At 32.7% G+C, this 21,650-nt stretch overlaps 1 long non-coding RNA gene across 1 annotated transcript; it reads left to right on the forward strand.

Annotated features, from left to right (window-relative positions):
* The first annotated feature begins 16,660 nt into the window (after positions 1-16,660).
* LOC145318711 (uncharacterized) lies at positions 16,661-19,717 on the forward strand. The gene is made up of 3 exons (XR_013879467.1): positions 16,661-17,456; positions 17,601-17,713; positions 19,305-19,717. It is a non-coding gene; the product is annotated as an uncharacterized LOC145318711 (long non-coding RNA).
* The last annotated feature ends 1,933 nt before the right edge of the window (positions 19,718-21,650 follow it).

Genomic DNA, 21,650 nt, shown 5'->3' on the forward strand with positions numbered 1-21,650 from the left:
GTTCGTTGAAAATGATTTAGAAAGCGAAGCCCTTCTTCAATCATTATCTAAAAGTCTGCAGGTCAATTCAAAACAACAATTTTATATTTAATTCTCCTTAATCATAATTAGTATCCTATATTTAAGCAATTTTGTTTAGGTTTATAAATTGATTTTTAGGGTTTAAATTCAAATTTTCTAACTCAGGGACCTAGAGGGATAAGGCGTTAAATTGATATACATCCCCAGTAATGTTGCAAGAAATATCCGTTCTGTTAATTTAAAGTATTGGTTGTAAAGTATGGACCCTACTAGTTTGAACAATTTGATATAAGTGCCCAATGTTTTTGAGCCAGTAAAATCCGGTAATAAAAGTTTAGATCCATGTGTAATTTAAAGTCCATATTCCACTCCCTCCCTGCCAAATATACTTTGTATTGATAACATATTAGATTCAATTAAATCCGCATCAAGTTCTACAAGAAGAAAATGAGTCACGGTATATTGGCCAACTAGAAAACTTTGTGCACCAAACCACACAAAATCAACGAATTCCAGAAACTCCACAAATTCCACAAGCTCCACAAATTCCACAAGCTCCACAAATTCCACTAACTCCACAAATTGCACTAGATAAAAATGAGCCACAGTATATTGGCCAACTAGAAAACTTTGTGCACCAAACCACACAAAATCCACGAATTCCAGAAACTCCACAAATTCCACAAGCTCCACAAATTCCACAAGCTCCACAAATTCCACAAGCTCCACAAATTCCACAAGCTCCACAAATTCCACTAACTCCACAAATTGCACAAGATAAAAATGAGCCACAGCATATTGGCCAACTAGAAAACTTTGTGCACCAAACCACACAAGATCCACGAATTCCAGAAACTCCACAAATTCCACTAATTCCACAAATTGCACAAGATAAAAATGAGCCACTGTATATTGGCCAACTAGAAAACTTTGTGCACCAAACCACACAAAATCCACGAATTCCAGAAACTCCACAAATTCCACAAGCTCCACAAATTCCACTAACTCCACAAATTGCACAAGATAAAAATGAGTCACGGTACATTGGCCAACTAGAAAACTTTGTGCACCAAACCACACAAAAACCACGAATTCCAGAAACTCCACAAATTCCACAAGCTCCACAAATTCCACTAACTCCACAAATTGCAAAAGATAAAAATGAGCCACAGTATATTGGCCAACTAGAAAACTTTGTGCATCAAACCACACAAGATCCACGAATTCCAGAAACTCCACAAATTCCACTAACTCCACAAATTGCACAAGATAAAAATGAGCCACTGTATATTGGCCAACTAGAAAACTTTGTGCACCAAACCACACAAAATCAACGAATTCCAGAAACTCCACAAATTCCACAAGCTCCACAAATTCCACTAACTCCACAAATTGCACAAGATAAAAATGAGCCACAGTATATTGGCCAACTAGAAAACTTTGTGCACTTAACCACACAAAATCCACCAATTCCAGAAACTTCACAAATTCCACTAACTCCACAAATTGCACAAGATAAAAATGAGCCACAGTATATTGGCCAACTAGAAAACTTTGTGCACCAAACCACACAAACTCCACAAATAGCGCAAACTGAACAAATTGCACAAACTCCACCAATTGCACAAACTCCACAAATTGCAAAAGCTAAACAAACTCCACAAATTGCAATAGCTCAAAAAACTGCACAAATTGCACAAACTCCACAAATTGCAATAGCTCAACAAATTGCACTAACTCAACAAACTGCACAAACTCTACAAATTGCAATAGCTCAACAAACTGCACAAATTGCACAAACTCCACAAATTGCAATAGCTCAACAAATTGCACTAACTCAACAAACTGCACAAACTCCACAAATTGCAATAGCTCAACAAACTGCACAACTTGCACAAACTCCACCAATTGCACTAGCTCAACAAATTTCACAAATTGCACAAACTCCACAAATTGCACAAACTTCACAAATTGCACAAACTGTACAAATTGTACAAACTCCACAAATTGCTCAAATTGCGCAGGTATTGAACAAGGATGACAACACTCATAAGTAGCCAAGAAAGAACGGAAAAATGAATATTGGTTATCTAAAAATATACTCTCTAAATCAGACAATAGGAGAACAATTAGGCCATATTATTGGTTAGAAAGTGTACAGAGAATTTTGAAACGTAAAGGCAGTTACTTTTTTGTTTCATTTGCCCAGTGATAAAGCTATAAATAGTCAAATTTCTTATGCTACAGCTTTGCTTTGGTATTTAAACTGTCTATATGGAGTATTTCTTAGGATAAAGCTTTGCTTGCGTATATATATCATGTAAAATTTTCTTCCCTCGTATTATTGGCATGAGTTGCAAATAAAATATAAATGAACAAAAAGATTCAACTGCTTAGAATCTCTTTCTAAGTTGGACGGATTTCAGTTTCAGATTATCTAGATTTTCTTATCGAATAAAGGGGGATAGGGGGGGCCCGGGGGGTATGGTTAAATCAGCCAGCTGTTAGAAAATTTTTTTCAGAATATGCGAGAATCTTCACGTATTCTAAATCCATTGGTAAACATTACTCAAGATGAGGAAAGTGTCATGTGTGACGTCATAAAAATACGTCTAAATCCATCTCTTTTTTAGGTTTTTTTTCCCCATTTCTCCTCTCATCCTTATTTTTTTAGACGTATTTTATGACGTCACACATGACACTTTGCGTATCTCCCTCAAACTTTGTTATTTTAGGAAGAAACATTGATAAATAATGACAATTTACAGTATAAATATGTTGATGGTAAATATTTATTTTTTTTGTAAATTATCAGCGAAGCTACTATGCAATAAAGTTTGTCTATCAGTCAGTCAGTTAGTCCATGGCGCTAAAGGAAATTTGATTTCCTTGGCATTTGTTTAAGATACACAGCTGTCATTTTCAGGGAAGATTCCTATGTCCTCTGTCCGTATATTCTATAAATTGCTTTGTCCGTATGTCTATCGTGCATGCTTTATTAGATTTAATAAAAACTTATTTAATTCTATAGGGTTCGTAATTTTATTTGATTTTGTTGCATATTCCCTCTCTTCTGTTTTTTGACAACTAAAAATCAAATTTGTGCATTGCTGCTTATGGATGTTGGCATCCTTATAAGTTTTTTTTTATGTAACCGGACAAAGTGTCTCAAAATCAGCAATGTGACGTCAAAAAAAGGAGTGATTATCCATCTCTTTTTTAGGGGGTTTCTTTCATACTTCTTCTCTCATCTCCCTCATTTTTATGACGTCACATGTCTGATTTTTTAGACACTTTGTCCAGTTACGACTACGGTTTTTTTTTATTAAAGCAACTACTTTTTAACAAATCGGGTTGGGTGTCTAACTGTTTGATTTTTTGAATGGCTAAAAAGATTTTTAAAAATGTTATAAGCAATGCAACTTAACAAGGATGACAACAACCATAAAAGCGAAGCCCTGAAACGGTAGGACAAACGGACATTAACACTTGTATAATGTCAGAACTGAATAATCAGAATGCGAATGTATAAGAGTCAAAGCAAATTTGTAAGTAAATTTGTCAAAAAACTGCTTGATACAGGATAATGATTATGGACATACTTACATTTTTAGGACTTGATTATAGAGTTGCTTCGCTTATAATATTGTACTTTGTTGTCCCAGGAATCAGTATACCAAAAATCAGACCAATCGGATAATTAGGTCACATACAAATTTGTTGTTAAAAATGTAAAAAAAATTAACATGTTTAAAATGGACGTACGGACATTCTGGTAATGATTATAGAGTTGCTACGCTTTCTAACTCGTACCTAACTATTACAGGAATCACCATGCAAAATTTGAAATCGATAGGACAATTCTAACATGCCTAAATTAACGAAAAAAGCTATTTAAAGAAGTAAAAAAATCAACATGTTTAAAATGGACGTACGGATATTTTGATAATGATTATAGAGTTGCTACGCTTTCCAAATCGTACCTAACTACTATAGGAATCACCATGCAAAATTTGAAATCGATAAGACAATTCTAACATGCCTAAATTAACGAAAAAAGCTATCCGTGACGGACGTACGGACGGACCGACCCTAATTATAGAAAAGCTTCGCTTTTAAAAATAAAAATGTAAGTACTAAGTATTAGGCATCCTGTGTTTATTCAAATTTTCTCAAAGATTTCATCAAGATTTTTGTTTTCTTTAATTCTAGCTGCTTCGCCTTCTAGAGGCCTCTAGGGGGACTTAAGGAGGGTAGAGTTGAATCCCACAACAGATTTTTAAAATTTTCCTTTGTTTAAGGTGGGGGGGGGAAAGGTGTGTCACCCTCCCCCCAACCCTTTTTTTATTTTAGTTTTTTTTTTAAATTTCATTTTTTAGGGGAGGGGGAGGGATAATTTTTGTCTAGAGGCGATATCTTTCTCTTGGGAAGGTGGTGGTACTTTCCCCCAAAAATAGTTATAAACCTTACGGCGACCTATGTGAAGCTACCCTGTTGAGGAGAACACGATCGGTTCAGCCAGTGGTTAGCAAGATCCTTCGGTACAAACATACAAACACACAGACAAACAGACAGACATCCTTTTACTTTAGTATAAGGATTTCAAGAGCTATCACTATGCTTTGCTTTGATATTTGTTATCACCATTGATATTTAGAAATTCCTTATGATGTACCAGCTAACTTTCAATACATCCAAGAGGTAATTTATTAGTAAAGCTTATTTACAAGTCAAATAGATATATTATTATTTGGAATTAACACCAGATTCTCATCTTCTCCAATAGAGTGAAACTTGCAACGGGCTAAAATAATAATTCCCCCCTTCAAACCCTAAGAAAATAGCCTTAAACCACCACTGGACCAGTAGGTATGTTCCCTGAAGAGTAGAATCCAATCAGTTCAGTGGTTACCGAGATCTTAAGGGACAGACAGAAAGACGGACAGCGGTTAGCGAGATCCTTTGCTACAAACAAACAGACATGCGAATGGAATCAAATTAATTTGTAAACAAGGATGACAACATCCATAAGTAGCGAAGCACAAAAAATCGTGGATGGAAATACGTAAAAGTAGATTTAAAGTGTATTTATCCCAAAAAAGTTTGAAAATTGGACCAAAAACACCAAATATATGGGGAAATATTTAAAACATATAAAAATAGCCAAAAACCTGATAAAAGGCAGTCTGACCGCCATGGTTGTTTTCTTTAAACGACGGGAAATTTAATTTTGATATCTATAACTGAAAAAATTTTGAAAATCGGACCATAAACACTGAAGATATGGAGAATAATGTGATAAATACAAAAATAGCCTAAAACCTGCAAAAAGGCAGTCTGGCCGTCATGGATGTTTTCTTTAAACGACGGGAAATTTAATTCTCATATCTATAACTGAAAAAATTTTGAAAATTGGACCATAAACACTGAAGATATGGTGGAAATGTGAAAAATACAAAAATAGCCTAAAACCTGCAAAATGGCAGTGTGGCCGTCATGGTTGTTTTCTGTAAACGACAGGAAATTTAATTTTGATATCAATAACTGAAAAATTTTTGAAAATCGGACCATAAACACTGAAGATATGGAGAAAAATGTGAAACAAAAATAGCCTAAAACCTGCTAAAAAGGGATCCGACCGCCCTTGATGTTTTATAGTTAATTGTGCTCCTTAATAATGGGAATGCTGTCAAAAAATTTCAGCTGTCTATCTTTAATAGGAGCCGAGAAAATCACGTTTCCCCTATTCTGTCTTACACGGACAGACGGACGGACAGACGGACGGACAGACGGACGGACATTTCGAATTATAGAGTAGCTTCGCTACTAAAAATATGTATACTTTCTAACCAATGAAATGGCTAGATTGTTCCTCCATTGTCTTTTCCTATTGGGTGATTTAGAGATTTTGCATCTAGATTAAAATATCTATTTTTTTTATATAGACTTTAACAGAAGAATCAAGCGGAATACTATTTGAAGAGCTTGATGAAATATTTCTGGATGATACTCATATTGTTACAGATAATACAACAAGTGTCATAGTAAATTACATTAGTCAGGTGATCTCAACTTAAACAAGGACAGCTATGTCCATAAGAAGGACAGATAATAGCAGTGGCGTGCGAAGCACTTTGTCTAGGGGGGGGGGGCATTTTGATTATATATACTAATTTTAAATAAGGGCGTTTTAAGGGGTGGGATTATTTGATTATGGGCCTTCTAGTCCTTATCCCTTCTTCCCCATCCCTTCCCCCATCCCTATTTCCCATTTATATCCCCCATCTCTTCTCCACCCTGCAATGACCGAAGGGAAGGGAGCTAGAAAGCATCTTCGAAAAAAAAGTACAGAAGATAATTTAACCTTCCCCCCCCCCCTCCCACCACAAAACATTTTTTATGGGTGGAAGGAGATGTTATAAAATCTCAGCAGGAAGAATGAATAACCCCCTTAAAAGAAATTTGGGGGGGGGGGAGATAAAAACACTCATTTTGGAAATAATTTACCAAAAATTAACCTAATATGTAAAACTGATTTTAAATATTTCTTTATTGTATGACAACAAGGATGACAACATCTTTAAGTAGCAAAGCACAAAAAATCATTAATAAGAATACAGAAGATTTAAAGAGCATCTGTTGAAATAAATATATATTTTAGGTAGAAAAAGTCACATATCCTTTTTCCTGTATGTTGTGTGATGACAGTCAAAGTAAATTACATACTGGATGCTCGAAACAGCGAGAAATTTTATTTTTTTTAATATTATAATCCACAAAAAAAATTTATTGTACCATAAAAACCAAAGATATAAAGAACTATGTAAAAAATAAAAAAATTACTTGTCCTTTCATCTACAGATATAAAAATCTCTTAGAAATATGGAAAACTTTGGGGTATAGTCTCTTTTGTGGCAACGCCTCTTAAGGGGCATTTCGTCTTATTTTCATAGTAGCTTTTAATAAGTTATTCTAGGTTAAGTTAGGTCAGGTGATTTCACCGCAGGGTTAGGCAATTGGCACCACAGGAGCTATAAATAGGGGAAAAGCTACTGTGAAAATGCGACGAAATGCACCTTAAGAGGCAATGTCACAAAAGGGACTATACCCGAAATTTAAAAGATAGCTTACGTACTGACAGCCATAGTGAATTATAGAGAAGCTAAAAAGTTATATCAACATATACTACCCTTTTTAAATGGCACTTTAAAACTCTATTAATTTTTCATTAAGTGGTGTTTCCAAGGATTTATAAGGGCGGTGCGTGAAGCGCACCTAAAAATATTTACTCCCCCTTTGAACTATAATCAATTGAAGACAACAAGAGTGGCGTATTTTATCAAGTTAGGAATACAGAGTGTAGTTAGTTTTAAGGGTTTTTAATGAAAATTGCCATAAAAAAACATGTCTTTTTGTAAGGGTATGTACACAAAAAAAAATGATAAACTTATCCTGAAAATAATATGACATCATATATAGTTATTCATTTAGACAGACATACAGTGTTGAGAAAAAGGCTTAGATAAATATCAATGCTGTTTCTTTTTTATATAAAATAACTTTTTGATTAAATATTTGTTGTTTACAAATGTTTTTATAGAAATAAAAACAAAATATACAATGTGATAAAAAGCAGAAACCATTTGGAAGTGTGCAAAGTGCAAATTTTTTTCTTCAAATATGCAGGGAGGGAGGGGTTTTTGGGCTATTTATTACACTAGTCCCCAATATTTCATATAAAATTTTCTTATTCGTTGGCTCAACAACTTTGAGGATTTTAATTGAATTTTTATTGGTTGGTTAATTAAGTCACGTTTCCATACATTTCATCCACTAATTTTGTGTATCATCATTGGGGATGTACAAAATTTCTTTGGTAAAAAGTTTATATTATACAAAATAAAATACTTCCTATTACCTGGTTTAGATTATAACCTAATTTCTACACTAATTAAAAAATTTGGTAAGGTTAAATGAATAGTAACTGTCTGTTTGGCGCGAAGCGCAAAAATTTTTTTTTTTTGAGTATTTCTTGATCTTTTTTTTGGAAACTGGGATAGTTTTGCTTTTTGTAGGGTAGGGGGCAAAAAGGGGCATTTTTGTTGACCATGGGGGGGGGGGCAAAATGGGGCATTTTTAAACATTTAGGGGGCGGTGGCTAGGGGGGGCGTTTTGGCCGCTAGGGGGGGGGGGCGATTGCCCCAAATGCCCCCTTCGGTTCGCACGCCACTAGATAATAGATATTTCTCGCATTGTATTATAAACAACTTTCCGCGGATATAAAATGTATGTACAATTATAAGATTGAAACTAGTTTTTTAGCCACGAGATGCCGAAGGCACGGGCTAAAAAACTTACTTAAAACTTTTTCAACATAGCTCCTAAACTACAAATAGCACAAAAATAGTACTTATATTTCCAAAAGTAAATAGAGTTTATGACGATTCTAATGGTATGCATAACGTTTTTCTACTATTATTACAAGCCGCGCAATTTTAATTTTAAAAATATGTACACTTTTTGCACTACCTTTAAATCCATAAATCTTCAAAAATAAGGCCTTTGGAAAAACCGGTTTTAAAGCATAATTTGTTGAAAAAATAATTTTTAAATATTTAAAACATAAATGTCACAGAACAAGTTTTCAAATTTAATTTTCTCAAAAATTAGATTTCATTGGATTTTAAAATTAGCAAAGGTTGTTAATGGACGTACTTACTGATACAATTGCAAAGTCATTTTTGACTAAAACTAAAATAAACTTTTTTATGTGGCTGTCCTACAGTGAAACATATAAAGCATTTTATATAATTGTCTTTTTTTCTATGCACAATTAAGTTTTTTTAAAAACGCATTTCTCTTGAAACACCCTGTAAAAGACACTAAAAAGTTATTGATTTCATATCTATTAAATTTCTTTGATGCAATAAATATGTAAATGTTCCGATTTAATTAGGGTTAATTTTCAACTTTGATTTATTTGAGAAGAATTGTACAATTGGAAACCTTGATCCATGTACATCAAAGAGAAGTACCTACAAGAAGAGAAACAAATTGTCTGAAAATATACCAAAAGTAAATATAAATTATTTAATACCTATATTTGCAACAACTTTTTGTTTAATAGAATTTCAGTTTTTAACATTTATTTACAAAACGGTCTGCTTGGTGCCCTAACTCTGCGAGGCTACACAGTAACCAATAAAACCGAACCTAACCTGACCTAAAGCTATGCTTATAAAACAAGGATGACAACCTCCATAAGTAGGAAGGCACAAAAAATCATGGAATGGACAAATGGCCAAGTGAGGGACAAAATTATAGACGGAAAAAACAATGTATAGACTAGATGCGCTTGTGTTAAAATAGCAGCCGAGAAAATCAAATTTTGTCATACAAAGTGAATAGAAGAGTAGCTTTGACTTCAAAAGTTTACTTTGTAGGGAAATATTTAAAAATTTATGTTGCTTCTTAGAGGTCCGAAAATAAGAGAGGTCGGAAGAAAGGTTACAGGAGTGAATGCTCAGTCAAACCTGGAACCAAATGTTCCATATGTTCCAGAAAGGTAGGCTTTTCCCCCTTCATTTCAATCAACTCCTCGTGCAAAGGTGTGTGATAATAGCAAAGGATTTCACTAACCGCTAAACCGACATGGTCCTCCTTTACAGTACAGCTTCTCATAGTTCACGGAAAGCCCTATAACTATTTTAGAGGAGTTTAATATTCAACCCCCCTCCGAAGAGAAATTAGTCTCAGAAAATATTCCCCACTCCCCCCCTCCGAAGAGAAATTGGTATCAGAAAATATTCCCCACTCCTTCCCTACTTTTTTAAAGGTGTCAGATTGCCTCTAGGAGTGTTGTCGCTAATGGGTAAATAAACAGGGTGTTAAAAAATATTGTTATTCTTATTATTGTGCACTTTATTTAACAAATAATACAAATTTATTTAGGCAGGACCCCATAACTATTATGGTGGTATATCATGTAAATCATGTAGAGTTTTTTTCAAAAGAGCTGTAGAGGTAATATATATGTTTCAAGTATTATAAGTGTGTCTGTCTATCTATCTTCTTGTCTATCTGTCTATCTATCTATCTATCTGTTAGTCAGTCAGTTAGTTAGACTGTCTTTATATCTATTTGTCTGTCTGTTTGTTTTTCTGTTTGTCTTTCAGCCTGTTTGTCTGTCCACCTGCCTCATTGTCTGTCTGTCTGTCTGTGTACCTGCCTGTCTGTCTGTTTGTCTGTCTGTCTGTATGTCGGTATAAATGCCTGTCTGTCTACCTGCCTGTCTCTCTACCCGCCTGTCTGTCTGTCTACCTGTCTGTCTGTCTGTTTACCCGCCTGGCTGTCTGTCTACCTGCCTGTTTGTGTGTCTACCTGCCTGTCTGTACCCGCCTGTCTGTCTACTTGCCTGTCTGTCTGTATGTATGTCGGTATAAATGCCTGTCTGTCTACCTGCCTGTCTCTCTACCCGCCTGTCTGTCTGTCTACCTGTCTGTCTGTCTGTTTACCCGCCTGGCTGTCTGTCTACCTGCCTATATGTCTGTCTACCTGCCTGTTTGTGTGTCTACCTGCCTGTCTGTACCCGCCTTTCTGTCTACCTACCTGTCTGTCTGTCTAACTGGCTGTCTGTCTGTCTACCTACCTGTATGTCTGTTTGTTTGTCTGTCTTTCTCTCTGAGTTTGTATTTATCTGTCTCTCTATCTGTCTGTCTGTTTACCTGCCTGTCTGTCTACCTGTGTGTCTGGCCGTGTACCTGCCTGACTATCTGTTGGTTAGATTATTGTGTCTAAATAAGCATCTATAGAAATATATTTGTAGAGCTATGATTATCAATGGTATCACTGTAAATCAAACACTAGATGCTCAAAAAAGGTAACTCAATTTAATCAATAAACTTATCAGCAGTTTGCCGCTTACTTTTCACAGGTTAAATAAAAATCAGGAATAATAAGAGTTGGAACAAAAATGAAATAAGATTTTAAATTACAAAGATGTCAATAATTTGTGAAGCACATAAGCTTTATGGTTGGAAAAAAGCACAAAATGGATTAAAGATAAGATATAGAATATTTAAAAAAAAAATTTTTTTTATAAATCATGCAGACTTTAATGTTTGTAGCCTGACTGGCAAACTGAAGGACCAAGTAATCTATAATGGAGGCTAATAGGCAGAGTAAATCACATTTTCCTCAAAGCGTTATGGATTGACGAACAGACAATGTCACTTATAGAGTAGCTTCGCTACTAGCATTTTTTTAATTTTTAGACTGAAACATCTAAACGATGTAAAAAGTGTAGATTTGAAGATTGCTTGAAAGCAGGTAAAATTTATTTTCCGTATCGCTTCCAAACCGATTAATATCCGGTGGATTAGTTCCGGTTCTCAGCCATACTAAAAATTATGTATAGTATCGTATTATATTCTGTTTTCTAAAAATATAAAAATGTACAATCACAAGATTAAAACCATTTTTTTAGCCCGTGCTTTGGTCTTCGGCAATGTACATTTTTATATCCGAAGAAAGCTGTTTATAATATGATGCGATAAATAACTATTAGAATTATTTAATCTAACCAAATTACAAAAAAAATTATCCATAAGAATATAAATGTATATTTTGTTAAATTCTTTGCTCTTTAAGGTTTTAAAGTCTTTATTGTTCTAGGAATGAAAACACAGTATGTAACAACAAATCCACAATTTTCTAGGGTAAGTGAACAAAATGTTACAAGTTTAAATTTTTAATTAGAAATCAAATTTTACTAAATAACAATTTCATGCTTGTCTTTAGGTCCCTATATAGTATATATTTTTAGTATAAGTTTATTTTATTATTAATATTATTAGTGGCATAATTTACCTTGTCTGTCAGTCCATCAGTCAGTCTTTAACGCTATGGAGAAATGTAATTTCTTCGGCTACTTGAAGTTTTGTGATTTTCTTTAAGTTTCTGAATATTATTTCTCTTTTTTTCTCTTTATTGTGAGATTTGAATATATATTTAATGATTTTTTATGCTTTGCTACTTATTGATCCTTGTTTAGATGCCAAAGGACCAAAATCAAAAAACCGTTTTTCCAGATGTGGTGGCTATTGAACTTATCAGGTTAGCGCTCAAAAATATTTTATTATTTTATAGTTTTTTCATATTCAAAACTATCATTTTTTAAAATATTGAATTTTATATTGTTTCTGTAACATTTGCAAAGAACGTGTCCTAACTTTTGTGATTTATTTTTAAAATATGTAGCTAGTCGGTAGAATTTAGATATGCAATCGTTTTTCGTAGACCTCTTATTTTTGAAGTAATTTAAGTTTTTTTAAAATTAAGTTGGTTTAAAGGTTCTAAAACGCAACAAAAAAAGAAGAAAATTGCCATTATGAACAAAAATAGTAATTTCTTTAATTTGACACCTTTCTTTTTGAATTCTGTTGAGTAATTATGGAAAAAAAACTATTTGGTGAAGCCCGGTGAATCAAAACTTTGAACTCTGGGAGCTCGTCACGAATGGGTTAAAACAAAATCACAAAAGTTAGGACACGTTCTTTTTCTCAAAGTGCTTGGTGAGGGAGTGGTAGTTTTTCATTTGTTGATTACTTCCTTTGGGTTCAGATTAGATTAGGCTAAATTGGGTACTGTGAAAGGCATAGAAAAATTCTCCCTTCTACCTAATTTTTTATATCCTTATACTAAAGTAACAGGATGTCTGTTTGTCTGTCTGTGTGTTTGTAAGTTTGTACCGAAGGATCTCGCTAACCGCTGAACCGATCGGGTTCTCCTTAACAGGGTAGCTTCTAATAGGTCCTGGAAAGGTTTATAACTATTTGGGGGAGGGTACCACCACCATCCCAAGAGAAATCACAAAAAAATAGAAGAAAAAAATTTTGCCAAGAGACTTGAACGCAACATAGATAGGGAACGAATTATTTTTAAAAGAAACCAAACATTTAAAGTGCCACTAGAGGCCTTGAGGTTCGTAGCCGCTAGTATCCTAAATTATAAAGTATTAAGGTTTTTTGTCTGTAGCTTATGAGTTTTATAACTTCTAAACCAATGAAGTTCACCATTTTATGGAAGCCTTATATATATATCACAGGATGGTTTCCCTAATGCTCCTAGACGCTTGGGGCGCAGTTGCTAGTCCTTATAATAAAGTAACAGGATGCAGGAATAAGGTATAATCAACAAGCAAATTAATTTAAAAATTTATTTGGGGGGCAAAATAACGCAACCTTTATTAAATTGCCTTTTTCAGCTTTTGTTAGGGGGCAAAATTTGTATTTAACCATCAATAAAATTTAGATAAATCGCAGCATTGTTTGTATTTTAATAACCAAAATAATCTTTTAATAGCAGGCAAGATAATAAAAATTAAAAGGACTGTCCACATGAATAAGATTTTTAATTCTAAGTGTCTCTCTCTATACATTAACAGAATCAAGATATAATCCCTTTGAAAAGTCTCGATAACGGCTTAACTGATATGGTTTTCCTTGACAGGGTAGCTTCTCATATGTCCTGGGAATGTTTATAACTTTTTTTATTTATAAACAAAAAACAGATGATCTTACCAATGACAAATTGTATATAAAATCAAAAAAATAACTGGCACTAGAGGCCTCTAGGGGCGTAGCCGCTAGTTTAAAAAAAAGGGGGTTGGGTTTTTTTTTTTGTGGAAGTACCAATAACCTATGTTTAATTTTGATAGCACAGCCGCTAATGTGCTGAAAATGGATTGCCTATTTCTTCAATAATTTCCAAATGTGTACAGCAGATAACCCAATTATTGCAAACGATATTTTCAGCTTCTCTGGTCAAAGGGAAAAGTGGTATAATGTATAAGCGATTTATTACATTAAAAATTTTAATTTTTCAAATTTTGTTTTTTTGAAGTTTGAAGCTTTTTTAGCTAGTAGAAAATATTGAGATAAGACGTGGATGCTAGGTACACTTTCGGAAACTAAAATTCAGTACATCCAGCCGCTCTCTTAACATTTAGCTGTAACATTTAGCAGACAGACCGCTTCTAGACTGCTTTTTTGCCAGGCTAGGGATTTACATAAAAAAAATAGTTTAATTAAGTACAGGGAGTAAGGGAGAGGACAATGGGCAATTAATTCAATTTAAGAGGATTCACTGAAAAGCAATGAAAACAAGATTTATCAAGAAAATTTTACCAAAATTGTAAAGGGATCATGGTAACCTAATTTAGAACAAAATTAGTTCTAAGAAAAAAATCATTTGAAAATTAAATTATCAACTAGACTATAAAAGTTTTAAAGATTTTTAATCAATATAATAGATTTGAAATCTTCATAAAATTTTAAGGATTTTTTATAAAATTCGTTTTTTATATAATTCTTTATTTAAAGGCGCAAATACGATTTAAGTTAATAAATTTTGACCAATAGGATAGCTGGATTGGAAACTACCTACGCTCTAATTGGTTGAATAATGTACGTCACTTAAGCTTCTCCAATCAGAGCGCAGATAGTTTTCAATCCACCAATCACAGATCTCAAAATTATTTAACTTAATTTGTATTTGCGCCTTTAAATAAAGAATTATATAAAAAACTAATTTTATAAAAAATCCTTAAAATTTTATGCAGATTTCAAATCTATTATATTGATTAAAAATCTTTAAAACTTTTATAGTCTATTATCAACACATCACAATGTAGTAAACATTCTGTAATTAATCACTAGAAAACTCTTGTTTAGAACTACCTCAACCCTTCTAATATATTTATAACTAACACATGAATTCAAGCGGTTCTTAGATTATTTAATACATAAATATCACAGTAGAGTTTCTATACATGAAATGACATTTTCTTGGGAAAAAATATTTGTTAAAACCAGCCATTAATAACAAGTTTTTCTTTCTGCATATTCAAAACTAGCTCAGTTAGTTAGCGAGGCATTGATGCGCAAGTACCCAAAGTCAGTCAGAATCTGCTGTATTCGTGCACACTCCCTTTAAGCCAGTACCCAAAGTCTGAGACTCCTAAAAATTGAATATTCGATCCATTGTCCCCTCCCTTACTCCCTGAAATAAGTAGCATGTTAAAATATCTTCCTTGCATAAAAGATTGTCGTAAACAAATGTTTGTTGGACCGATTATGATCAAAGCTGTTTTAAAAACAAGGGGCTGCGCCCAGGGGCGTTATATGGGGGGGGGGGTAAAGGGATGAAGGGGAGTGAGAGGGTAGTAAAATAGTCTAAAACAATCCTAAATGTATGTGGAGCATATCTAAATGAAGAACGTAATTGGTTTAATGGTTATCTAGATCTTAACTGACAAACAAACAGACACTAATTTATATAATAGGATATGGAAAGAAATTTTTGAGCCATTTATATATGAAAATATGAAGGATACCAATATTATCACAAAGAAAAAAAGGTATACAATTTCTAAAAGCGAAGTTTTTCTATAATTAAGGTCGATCAGTCCGTACGTCCGTCTGGAACGATTAGCTTAAGTTAGAATTGTCCTCTCCGATTTCATACTTTGCATGGTGATTCCTGCCGTAGTTATGCACAATTTAGAAAGAGTAGCAACTCTGTAATCGTTACCAGAATGTCCGTACGTCCATTTTTAACATGATGATTTTTAACTTTTTTAACAACAAATTTTTATGTGAAATAATTATTCAATTTTTCTTATTTTTGATATCCTGATTATTCAGTTATAACACTCTACAAGTGCTCTTTAAGATAATTAAATTTTGATTTCAGAATTGATGCTTTCTTGACAAAACTAGAAAATGACAACTTCATTCAAAACTTCAAGAACAACTCTTTTGTTAGGTTAGCTTTTAATATTGATAATAAATTATACTTCTAACAAGGATGACAACATTTATAAAAGCAAAGCACTGAAACGGTATGATAGACAAACATTAACTTTTGTAGAGTGTCAAAAATGAATATACAAAATATAAATATACAAGTTTTGACAAAATTATACGTAAATTTGTTGCAAAACTTCTTAAATACAGAATATCTTTTTTTGAAGGCTCCATTGCAACAATAAAACATTCAACATTATTGATCAACTTTTTCAGGTCAGATTTTTTTTAAAAACCTGTAGCAAATGTAAGTTTTTTTACAAAACACTTTAATATGTTTTAACTAGAAAAGCTCTAAAGAATTTCATGTTACTAATGTAAAATGTCTTTTTTGTTATTGGAAGTCCAACTAACAAATTTTGTAAAATTTAAATCTGATTGCATTCCTTTATTGGAAAAAAATGGTATTTTGATGCAGGTATACTTTAAATTCACAAATATTTCTGAATTTTTCTTTTTCGTGACTTTTATAGGATTATTAGAGTTTTATCTCAAATAACTTATGTTTAGGATTTACTTCACTTTTAGATTTTACCTGAGAAATTACAATGGTCAACTTGGATTAGGAAGATGCTAAAAAATTACCAGGAAAAGATAAGATATGAACAAAAAATGTATAGATTAAAGCTTAAGAAAAAAAAACATTATTTGGATTATTCTAATCTAGATTTTAAGCAACTTCCTTTTTTTTCTTTGTACGGACCCATGTGTAAGGTATAACCAACAGGCGAAATAAATCTAAAATAATTTTTTTTTTTGGGGGGGGGCAATGGAGAGGTCGTCACTTCTAATATGTGTTTCCCCTCAACGACAGTTGAATAACACGCATAGATTTGGTATTTTTTTTCCGAATTAATTTCGTTGTTGATATAAGCTGGTAGGGACCTGGCGGTGTTTATATTTCACCTGACATACCAATGACCCAGTACAAAATCGGGACAGGGTCTTTGCTATTAGTTAAAAGTTTCATTTAGCTCTTGCCCACTGTATATTTTTACTTTAAATGGACAAGGATTACAAACTTTTTTGACAACAACTAATGGTGTGATATAATTATCATGTTCATTTGATTTTTTAATATTGATTCATGAAGATTCATGATTAAAGTCCCTCCACAGATTATGACGTCATACGATAGAATAACCAATGAGAGGCCAGCATAAATTTTACCATTGGTCAATTACAGTGTATACTGGCCTGTCATTGGCTCTTCTATAGTGTGACGTCATAATCTGTGAAGGGATTCATAGGACATAGAGTTACAATGTTATATGCAAAGTAACTATATAATGAAGTCCTTAAACTGTATTCTCTATTTAATCAGTTTTGCAACAAATTTTTCTTACAATTTAGTTTCAACACATCTATATTCAGCACATTCACTTTTGACTTTTTACAAGTGTTCATGATCTTTTGTTCTACCATTTTGGAGCTGCATTTTTATGAATGTTGTTGTCCTTGTTTTTGGTATTTTATGTTCTACAATTTTTTTCTTTACATTGCTAGCAGGAGGAAGATGTTGAGTGCATCTTCTACAAAGAATCTCAAGTATCCTGGACATTAAGAAATGTAAGCTTTCTCGAACTGATTCAGCTATCGCTTGATCATTTAATACCTTGGGATTTAAATATTCATTTATGGTAAATTTTGTTTGATAAAATAACTTATTGCAGCATGATCAATATTAAGAAAATGCAATAAATATCTGTACAGGAATCTTCTTGTCTGGAAAGTTTGAAAGATTGTCTCAAGGATAAAGCTGTTCTCATAATATCTCTTCTAATGCTTGTGGTTAAAAAAGAAGAGATAAAATTTAAATTTATCAGGTAAAGGTTTATCAGAGCCGTTTGATTTTGGTGCGGCTCCGGCTCCTGGACCGGCTCCAGCTCCGGCCTAAAATCACGAAAAACTCGAAATATTTTTTTCCCACGTCTATTTTTGACTTTTAAAGGTTTTAAAAGTTCAATTTTGATAAAAATGGACTTGAAAAACTTAAAAGGGGCATTTGCACATGACAAAACAGAGTTACCAAATCATAATTTATAAAAAATCTCTTTGTTTATCTAGTCCGAAGCCGGAGCCGTTTTTTAACGAAAATTACGGCTCCGGCTTTAGCAAAATATGGTGGCTCCACGGCTTCCGGCTCCGCAACACTGCTAAAAACTATATGGGAGGGAACATATCGTATTCGTTGGCTGAAAAACAGGGCACTTTTTGATTGGTTGGTTAAAGATCAGTGGTATCAATTATTACTTTCGATATACAGAAAGGGGTAATTTTGTTTATGATCATTAAGGATAATATTAACTTATTCATTGTCCTTTATGATCCCTAATAAAACTAATTAAATATGATTTAGAAACGAAAACTTATTTGACTAATTTGAAGAAAACAGTTAAAAAAATATTTCACAGCAGTGCATAAATGTTTCTTAATTGCAACCAATCGCCTATAGCGTAGTTGCTTATATCTATAATACTAGAGTTGGCTCGATATAACTATCTCCCTATTGGCTAGTTTTCTATATGCATATATATTTCTCAATAAAACTATTTTCCTCACCCGGCATTACTATTTAAACGGAAGTAAATATTTAGTAATTTAAATGATCTTAAAAAGATCTTTTAAATTATATTTTTTTCTTTACATTACCATCACCAAAGGGTTTATTATATGATTACAATTTTAGTTCAATATTTGAACACACAAAGTGTCGCCACAATCGAATTCTTTTAAAACTGAGTTTTCTTAAATTTATTGTATCATAAATTTAAATTTTCTTTTTTATGATTAGAAATTAAATAATTCATTATAATGTAAATAGCAACATGAAATGAAAAAAATGAATTTGTTTTTAATAAAGTAAAATAATGGGTCTTATCGTTCTGGGTAATGAGAGTTTATTATGGATTATTGGAGCACTATGAGTTTTCAACGAATAGTCTTTGGAAAACTTGAGCTCGTTTATAGACATTTATTTCCTATATAGATCTGACATGGATCTTGATGCAATTAAGCAGGCCGTTTTGTACAGGTTAAAAATTGGAAGATTTCATTAAATAAAAGTTATCGCAAATATACTTAGTAAATAATGTAGCTTGATGTCTGTCCGTCCGTCTGTCTGTTCCTTAAGATATCGGACCACCGAACCGATTGGATTCTACTGGTTCTGTGGTGGTTTTAAGCCATTTTCTTAGGGGTTGGGACACCCCCCCCCCCCAAAAAAAAAAAAAAAAAAAAACCTCAACTTTTTCAGGCAGGTAATTTAAAATGTGGTGGTTGCAGCACCAGAGGTACTTAATTTTTTTTTAAAGTACCTCTTGGGGCAAAGCACCTAGAGGCTAGGGGCGAAGCTGCTAGTATCAATATAAGAAATGCCGACTTTGTCTCCGTAATAACATATTTCATTTATTTAAGGCTTTTACAAGATTACTACTGGACCAGCTCAGCAGACTGTTCATATTATCGCAGTAAATTCTGTACCTGTTTGTACCTGGAAACCTACCTGGAACAACTCTCCAATGATAATCAACCTCAGAGGCATGCATACAATGTTCCCGATATTCTGCTCAGTTCAGTTCAATAATTATAAAATGATTATAAATTATTTTAATTATAAAAGTTAAGGGGTGTTGAAAAAAGACCAATCATTTCACTTTTTAAAAACCTTACAGTTTTGGTCCAAAACTAATAAAAAATAGTTAAATTCATGCTCAGCAATGACATAAAAAAACAGAGCACTGGAGCTCAAAACCTAGCCCTTGTGGAGAAATTTGCTCTTCCAGGAAAGTGAATATATTATTACAAATTAAGACAAGTTTGTCTTTTTTTTTTTAATCGTCTTAAATACTTGAAATCTTGTAGATAGATCCCCTAATGTTTAGAGTTTTTGATGGGGCATGTAAAGATCTTTCTATAGACACCTTAACCAGGTTTCTAACACAATCTAAGCCAATCTGGCATCAAAAAGAAAGACCTGGCAAACATTAAGAACTAAAAATAGCCAGAGCCGTCATGTCTCAATGTTGGATGGGACTGTCTTGTTTATGCCAAATTGGCAAGGATTGAGTTATAAATCTGGTTAAGGTGTATATAGAAAGGTTTTTACATGCCCCATCAAAAACTTTAAACATTATGGGGTCTATCTCCAAGATTTGAAGTACTTAAGAGGGTTCTAAAAAAAGACAAACTTGTCTTAATTTGTAATAGAATATGCACTTTCCTGGTAGCGATTGTTTTTTTTAAACACCCTTTATAAGCACTCAAGTGAATACAAATAATGCACTGCCAAATTTTTTACTTTTAATTGACCCAATATAAGTTGTAAAATTCTCTCTAATTTTGTTTTTGTTTTTAAAGCGAAGCTTTTCTTTAATTAGGGTCGGTCCGTACCCTTGTACGTTTGGAACGGATAGCTTTTGTCGTTAATTTTGAAGTTTAGAATTGTCCTATCGCAAACTAAAATGGTGACTCTTGTATTAGGTACAATTCAGAAAGCCTAGCAACTCTACATACAATTGCAACCAGAATGTACGTACGTCATTTTATTTTTACCAACAAATTTTTATGCATTATAATTATCAGATTGATCTAATTTTTTTAATACTGATTCCTAGGACAACAATGTACAATGTTATAACGAATAACCTCTATAATTAAATCTCAAAAATGTAAGTATGTCCATAAACATTATCTAATATTTAAGCAGTTTTGAACACTCTACAAGTTTTAATGTACTACTGTTTCAGAGCTTCTCTTTTATGGATGTTGTGATCCTTGTTTCTTTAAAATTTAGCGGTGGTTTTGAATATTTTTGTAGATTGATAATCCTAGTCTCCAATTTCCATTTCAAAAGTTTCACCTTACTAAAATATTTTTGATTATTTCCAAAAGATAATTGTTATTTTTACTAGGTTTGTCATATTGTTAGGACACTTTTTTAGGAATAAATTTTGAAAACCTTGCTTTGCAATTTCTACTTGCTTCTATTAACAAGAAAATACAAAACAAGGATGATAACAATCATAACAATTCTCCAGTTAAACATGGAATAGTTCCAGGTGACCCAATTTTTGACATATCTCACATGTCTACAGAGCATATTAAAATCTGCCGTCATTTTCTCCTCAACCGCCGTTTGAGTTCATCATTTAAGGGGATCTTCACATAGGTCATGGGCTGGTTTTAAGCTATGATATTTTTTGATTTAATCTTTAGCTGATTTTTAGCCATTTTTTGCAACCTGTATAGTGAATACCCCTTAAAAAACAGAGCTTCTAAATCCTAGGGGTAAAATTGTTAGTTACTAAATTAAACAATGTAACTTTAAAAAGTTTATAAAATTTTTTTGATCCATAAAAAATTTTAAGAAGGTGTATCAACTTTTTTACTTTTTATTTTAGTAAGTAGTAGATGTAAAATTTTTCATAGAATTCAGATATGCAATCGGTTTTTTTTGTAGACCTCTTATTTTTAAAGTAATTTAAGTTTTTTTTTTTAAATTAAGTTGATTTTAAGGTACTAAAACGCAACAAAAAAAAGGAAAAAATGGCCATTATGAACAAAAATAGTAAGATCTTTAATTTGACACCTTACTTTTTGAATTTTGTCAGGTAGTTATTGAAAAAATTGAATTTTTTAAACCCACGAGAATAAAAACTTTGAACTTAATTTTATCATTTCACAGGTAAAAAAAATATGGGTTCATATATACCTTTAGAATCAGAAAAATATTACGAATCCATTGTAAGCAAAATTGAAAAA

Source organism: Acartia tonsa, chromosome 5, assembly GCF_053477335.1.
Source record: "Acartia tonsa isolate MP-2025a chromosome 5, ASM5347733v1, whole genome shotgun sequence".
Classification (NCBI taxonomy): domain Eukaryota; kingdom Metazoa; phylum Arthropoda; class Copepoda; order Calanoida; family Acartiidae; genus Acartia; species Acartia tonsa.